The sequence below is a fragment of the Canis lupus genome, unplaced genomic scaffold (assembly GCF_011100685.1).
Source record: "Canis lupus familiaris isolate Mischka breed German Shepherd unplaced genomic scaffold, alternate assembly UU_Cfam_GSD_1.0 chrUn_S73H232, whole genome shotgun sequence".
Classification (NCBI taxonomy): Eukaryota; Metazoa; Chordata; class Mammalia; order Carnivora; family Canidae; genus Canis; species Canis lupus.
The window spans coordinates 26,037-32,147 of NW_023331691.1; the positions used below are offsets into that span (position 1 = coordinate 26,037).

Sequence of the window (6,111 nt, forward strand, 5' to 3'; positions counted from 1 at the left end):
TATCATTTTTCACATATAAGGGTGATTCATCATCAATCCTCTTCACTAAATGTTTAGGAGACCATCTATTTTGTGCCAGTCTCTGTGCCGGGCACTAGCACAGTTCGATGGTTCCTGTCCCCCAGGAGTCACATGGTGTTGCTACGTCACAGCTTTTAAGAGTCCACTGTGCACGTGGGCACGTGGCATCATGGAACTTATGTGCTGCACAGTCCACCTCTGTGATTGAAAACACGGTTGGTCAGGCTGGAGCTGCACACTGGGGGCCACAGAACATCCTCCTCTGTGGAAATCTACTGGGCTTGCTCTGAGTAACCTTGAGAGCTCTATGGGCAAAGGCTGGCTCATGACATTGCTCATCGACTGTTTGCTACTAAGTTTTGAAATGGTCCATTTTCAAGCCATCTTTCTACTCACATCCCCACCCAACTCTACTTCCCAACGTTTGACAATCTCAGACTTAACCTTCCCGGAAACTCCACTGTGGCAACTTGGCCTCCAGGAAGCCATTCCCAGAACCCTAAGGCTGGGTGGTGAGCCTCTAAGCTGGCTCACCTCCTAGGCCTTGAACCCCTGCCCCTGCCTGTGTTGAACTGTCATTACCCACTTTCCCACGGACCATGAGCTCCTTGAGAGCAGGTGGTACATCTTATTCATGTCAGCATACCTAGTGCCTGGAGCATATCAGATGGCCCCTAAAATTACAATAAATAAATGAGACTTCTGCTTTCATGGTCCAGGGGCTTTGTAGAGTTGGAGGGATAGCAGAAGGAAGACAATGGGGATGGGAGACAGAGGAGAATGCTCATACTGCTCTTCACCAACTATGCAAACAGATTTCTAAGATGTTCATGGAAATATAAAGCCTGTTTAAAACAAAACACCTCTGTTAAGACATTTTGCCAGAGATTAAAATAAGAGGGTGGATTAAAAAAAGGAAGGAGGACAGAAAAAATGCTATGTACAACACTCTAGGCTAAAAAGACTTCCTTCACTTCCCCTTAAGCCACCTTCAAATTACAGGTCAAGACCCAAGTGTGGGATGCAAAATAATTTAATGGACAGCAATCATCATTTAAAAATATAAGCAGAATAGAATAGGACAGAACGGAAACCATCAGAGTATATCGCTTGTAGTGAGGGTAAATATTATCTCACAAAACTTGAGGTAAGTGTGTGCAGATCTATTTCTTACTGTGAGTTGTGGTCAATAAAGGTTGGGGAAGCCGCTGCTCAGATGCTAGGGCTCTCGCTGAAGCCATGAAGGGTTTCCCAGGAGGAGAACTCTAAGGAAGAGGAAAGAAGAGGCAAATCTGTCCACTAAGGGGCTCTAGAGGAAAGATGAAGATCTCGAACGGTAAGCAAACATTTGGTACAGCCTCCTGGGAGTCAGGAAGCTGCTGGAGATTGTGACTCTCAATCCCTCGGAAGCCAATCCACCAACACCTACCTTGCAGCGTGCCCACTAGCCCAGTACTAACTCCCGAGATGATGTCGCTAAGCAGCCATTCCTTGATTCGGTATTTGGGGAGCCAGTCCAAGATGGGCAGGAGAGTCTTCAGCACACCAAGGCCTCTCTTCCTTGAACAACTGTCAAAAGGCAAGAAAAGTGGGTTTCCAATACCATCTCGGGCACGACCAATTGCAAAGCACAAAGTTTTGAGCAGGACTGGGCTGATCTTTACAACCGTTTGGAAAAAGAATAAGAATTGCATGGCAAATACCAACGCTGAAGCGCTTGCCATGCTTTTGCCAAGAACTCTATCTACCCTTATAATGCCTGCAGTAGAAAACACAGGATTAAGTGTCGCCTCCCTCTCTCCCACCTTTGTAATCCTCTGAGAAAATATCCCCACACAAGGACCCATTTTCTAGACCAGCCACAGAACGATCAATGTGGAGTCTCTAAATGGAGATTAATTTTCAGACTTCTAACCCAGGCGCCTTCTCCTACTCCTTTTTTTTTTTTCTTTAAAGAAAAATAAACACACTCTCTTTATTTTGGCAACACAAGCTTGGAGCCAGTTTATACAAAAATCTTAACATGATAAATGTACACTTTGCTGCGCCTTGCTATTTAGTATTTAGTATTTTCTAAATTCAGCACCCTTTAGATAAAAGGGGAAGAAATGTTAAGAGGGGGTGGGCATTATCCTCATTCAACTGATTATTTAAATTATGACACAATTGGAAATTTTGACTTTTTCATATTAAGGAATTATTTTTTAGGTGTGATAAGGTAACTGCTTTTTTTTTTTTTAAAGAGTCCCTAGACACATATACCGAAATATATACAGACAAAAAGATATGCTATAGGGGATGCCTGGGTGGCTCAGCGGTTTAGCTCCAGCCTTCAGCTCAGGGTGATCCTGGGGTCCCGGGATCGAGTCCCGCATCAGGCTCCTGGCTTGGAGCCTTCTTCTCCCTCTGCCTATGTCTCTGCCTCCCTCTCTGTGTCTCTCATGAATAAATAAATAAAATCTTAAAAAAAAAGATACGGTATATAGGATTTGCTTTAAAAAAAAAAAAAAGTAGGGATGCCTGGGTGGCTCAGCGGCTGAGCATCTGCCTTCAGCTCAGGGTGTGATCTGAAGTCCAGGGATCGAGTCCCACGTCGGCCTCCCTGCAGGGAACCTGCTTCTCCCTCTGCCTGTGTCTCTGCCTCTCTCTCTCTCTCTGTGTCTCTCATAAATAAATAAAATCTTTTTTAAAAAATAGAATGAGGACAAGTGGGTGGAGAGAGATAGACTTGGTCGTTGAAGCGGAGTGATGGGTAAAAACATGGAGAGGGGGATCCCTGGGTGGCGCAGCGGTTTGGGCGCCTGCCTTTGGCCCAGGGCGCGATCCTAGAGACCCGGGATCGAATCCCACGTCGGGCTCCCGGTGCATGGAGCCTGCTTCTTCCCTCTGCCTGTGTCTCTGACTCTCTCTCTCTCTGTATGACTATCATAAATAAATTAAAAAAAAAAAAAAAAAACATGGAGAGGGTTCATTATACTACTACGTCTACTTGTGTATATACTTATGTCCTATAATAAAAGATTCTTTGGGCCCCCCGGGCTCAGCGGTTGAGCGCCTGCCTGCAGCCCGGGGTGTGATCCTGGAGTCCGGGATCGAGTCCCATGTTGGGCTCCCTGCATGGAGCCTGCTTCTCCCTCTGCCTGTGTCTTCTGCCTCTCTCTCCCTATGTCTCTCATAAATAATAAATGAAATCTTAAAAAAAAAAAAAAGATTCTTAAAACCAAAGAAAATCTGGCAGCAGGTGACAGTTGTCTAGCTCCTGTCGTGGTAGCTGGGCACAGGTGGCCCGTTGGCGGCTGGGGAGGACGCAGGGCTCCCTGGGGGTCCCGCTGCCCCAGGGAGGCCCGAGCCTGGGCGTACACTGGGCGCCGCTGGGTCCCAGCCCGCAGCCCGCGCCTCCCGGGGCGCCTCCCGGGGCGGAGAACGGTGGAGCCACCCGGCGAGCGGGAAGGCCGGCGGCCCGGCAGGCTGGCGACGTCCCCCGCGCCCCGGCCCGCGCTACCTGCAGCCGCGGGCCAGGCTCTCCCGCAGCGTCTTGCGCTCCTGCAGGCGCCGCTCGTGCTGCTGCTGGAAGGCGAGCTCGCTGAACACCGGCCGCGACACCACGTAGCTGCAGCTGTACTCCGGGAGCGGGGGCGGCTCCAGCCGGCTGCGCGGCGCGTCCATGACCTGCGGAGGCGGGGGCGCCGCGGGGCCGGGAAGGAGCGGCCGGCGGGGAGCAGGGGACCGCGCGTCAGCCGCCGCCCGGCGCCCCTGCGGCCGCCCAGCCCGGGGCCCGGCCGCGCACCTGCTGCTCTCGGCCCCGTCCCCCGCACCTGCTGCCCCGGGGTCCCGCGGTCCCGTCGCCCGCACCTGCTGCCCTGCCGGGGTCCCGCGGTCCCGTCGCCCGCACCTGCTGCCCCGGGGTCCCGCGGTCCCGTCGCCCGCACCTGCTACCCTGCCGGGGTCCCGGGTCCCGTCGCCCGCACCTGACTGCCCTGCGGGGTCCCAGGGTCCCGTCGCCCGCAACTGCTACCACTGGCGTCGGGGTCCCGGGGTCCCGCCGCCCGCACCTTGCCCGCCCTGCCCGGGGTCCCGAGGTCCCGGGTCCCGCGCCGCCCGCACCTGCTGGCCGCGTCGCACCCACCCGGCGCCCCACCTGCTGCCCCTGGGACCCTGGGTCCCGTCGCCCGCACCTGCCTGCCCTGCCGGGGTCCCGGGGTCCCGCCGCCCGCACCTGCCGCCCCGGCCCGGGGTCCCGAGGTCCCGGGATCCCGTCGCCCCCCCGCGGGGACCCGGCTGCCCCGGGGTCCGCGGTCCCGTCGTCCCCGCAACCTGGGGCTGCCCCCCGAGGTACCCGGGGTCCCGCCGCCCGCACCTGCCGCCGGAGCCTCCCGGGGTCCGGGGGCTCCCGGGGTCTTCCGGGGTCTCGACCCAGCCCCGCCCGCCGGCCGCCGGGGCGCTGTCCGCGTCCTGAAATCTCCCCCAAAGCCCGGCGGAGCCCGCGCTCCTCTCGCGCGGCGCCGACCCAGGGCGCAGCTCCGGCCCCCGGGCTGGGCGTGGAGAACGTCAGGCCCCGGTCCCCGGGTCCCCAGGCAAATTCCAGCGGCGGTCGCCGTCCCGCCGGGGGCCGCGTCGGGGGCAGGGGCAGTGCCCTGGCGCCGGCCCCCCGCCCCCCGCCCCCCGCCCCCCGACCCGCAGACGAGGCCGCGGGGCCTGCCCTCCCGCCCGACCCCGCGCAGGGCCGGCCGCTGGCGGGGCTCCCGGGGCAGCGGGGCTCCCGGGGCAGCGGGGCGGGGCGGGGCGGGGCGTGGCGGGGCGGGGCGGCGGTCGGGCCGCTTCACCTGTTCCGGCCGCGGGCCCGCCGGGAGTGCCCCGGGCCGCCGCGCCGCCGCCTTTATAGCGTCGCACGGGGCCCGGACACGTTTTATTTATGGAGCAACAGAGACACCTGAGTCGGAAAGAGGGCCGCGGAGGCCGCCGCCCTTCCCTCCCGCACGCTTCCCCTTCCCGGAGCGCGGAGGCCGGGGGCGCGGGCCAGGTCGGGGCGCGGGGGGCTCGGGCCGGGAGCGACACGCGGCGGCCCCCCCTGCTCCAGCGGCGCGGTCCCGAGGCGGCGGGCGGCGCGGGGGGTGGGGGGGCGGCTGCGGGGACTCGAGGGTTTACTCCGGGACTCTGGGCTCGTTGTGGCCGCACTTCTGCGGGCCTGTGTGCCGCCTCTCACGGCCGAAACCGAGGGGCTCGGGATGCTCAGCGCTGCAGCATCTGCCCCCGGCCCAGGGCGTGACCCCGGGTCCCGGGATCGAGGCCCGCGTCGGGCTCCCTGCTTGGACCCCGCTGCTCCCTCGGCCTGTGTCTCTGCCTCTCTCTCTCTCTCTCTCCCTCTCTCTCTCTCTCTCTGTTTCTCATGAATAAATAAAATCTTAAAAAAAAAAAAAAAAAAAAAAAAAACCAAGGGCCTCCCTTTCCTACCCCTGCTGACTCTGTGGTTCTATCTTCCTTCTCAGTCATCTGGGCAACTAAGGAAGGGATCGCGGGACTGGACAGGGATGGAGACTGGCAGGCAGTGGGGGGAGTGGGATCTGTCCTACCGCAGCAGGGTTCAGATCCTGCTGGGATGGATTCGCTAAAACTGACTGACGCACGTGAAGATGAAGGATGGGAGAGCTTCGTAGCTTGGTAAACGGGAAGACTATCCTGATTGTCAGTGCTCCGAAGTAAATACCCAAGCGACTGCAAAAGAGACTGTGGACCTTCTGGGCACAGCCTGCAGTTGCTTAGCTGGAAAATGCAGACCAAGACAATTCTTTAAACTCCAGGAAACAGAAACTCCTCTGGGGAGAACCCTAGTGTAAATTCCCCGTAATTGTATTCCACACGGTGTGACCATGTGCATTTTTCTGATAAACGAGTCAACAGCTTTCAACAGATGCGCAAAAAACTTACTTGATCCTTAAATAGGGTTAAGGAGTGCCTGGCTGACTCAGTTGAAAGAGCATGCGACTCTTACTTAATCTCGGGGTCCTGAATTCAAGCCCTAAGCTGTTGAGTGTAGAGATAACTTCAAATAAGTAAAACGAATACACTTTAAACGAAGAACCGTTGAAGGGA

At 57.4% G+C, this 6,111-nt stretch overlaps 1 pseudogene; it reads right to left on the minus strand.

Moving 5' to 3' along the window:
- The window catches only part of LOC119879399, a 30,709-nt pseudogene extending 25,848 nt beyond the window's left edge, over positions 1-4,861 (minus strand).
- Positions 4,862-6,111: the final 1,250 nt, after the last annotated feature.